We start from the raw sequence: 929 nt of genomic DNA, 5'->3' as shown, positions 1-929 counted from the left end.
TCGGCTCGAAATTGGCTCGTTAAAATTAAATTGAGGAAAATAAATATAAAGTGTGAGATTCGAAATTGGACCAAATATATACAAAAGAAGACACTAACCATATTGCCACATGAGATGTTATGATTTAAACTTAGACATAAATATAAATAATATATGTAATATATTGTTATATAAATAATTATATAAATTTTTTATTTCGAGCTAAAACGAGCCGAACACGAGCGAACGAAGAGCTGTTCGTGTTCGGCTTGTTTGCGAGCTTTAAGAACTTGTTCGTGTTCGGCTCGTTCGTTAAGTAAACGGAGCCAAACACGAGCTACTTAACAAACCGAACACGAGCTGTTCGCGAACAACGAGGTTTTTTGACAGCCCTAGATGAGAGGTGGCTGGATACAAGGTATGTGACTTTTTTAGTGAAGGCGGCAGCAAGGGAGATGCAAGGAAGGTTGGCGGTAGCAAAGGAGGCTGCTCGGAGGGACTACGTTGGTCGGGAAGGTTGTTGGGTGGAGGGTCGACAACAAGGGAAGGCTGTAGGAGGAGGCTCGACCGCCGGGGGAGGCTGCTGGAAGGAGGGCAGCAACAGGGGGAGGATGCCGCGGATGAGGGCGGTAGCTGGGAAGGCTGCTGGGGAAGAGGGTGGCAACAGGGAAGGCTGTTGGGGAGGAGGGAAGAAGCAGGGAGGAGGGCGGCAACATGGGAAGGGGGAGTAAGCGGGGATAGCCACCATCTCGGATGGGTTACAACCGGAGCATCTTCTCTCTATCTGATACATCCTTAGGAAGGGAGAAACACCTGGAGGCAGAATTCTGAAATCAAAGATAACCAAGAACTAAATCCTAAGCTAGCCAATAAAACAATGTATAATAGCTAGGAGATAGAATAGGAAGGGAGGGCTCCTCTCCTTGGGCAGCATACAAAATAGGGAAGGG

The 929-nt window shown here is 46.9% G+C and overlaps 1 protein-coding gene across 1 annotated transcript in view; it reads left to right on the top strand.

The window, feature by feature from the left end:
* Positions 1-929, top strand: part of LOC110039041 (putative acyl-activating enzyme 19) — a 31,726-nt gene that overhangs the window by 7,653 nt on the left and 23,144 nt on the right. The gene's annotated exons all lie outside the window — the stretch shown is intronic.

This window comes from Phalaenopsis equestris, unplaced genomic scaffold (genome assembly GCF_001263595.1).
Source record: "Phalaenopsis equestris unplaced genomic scaffold, ASM126359v1 Scaffold234924, whole genome shotgun sequence".
In the NCBI taxonomy this organism is placed as follows: Eukaryota; Viridiplantae; Streptophyta; class Magnoliopsida; order Asparagales; family Orchidaceae; genus Phalaenopsis; species Phalaenopsis equestris.
This window is presented reverse-complemented; position numbering and strand designations above follow the sequence as displayed.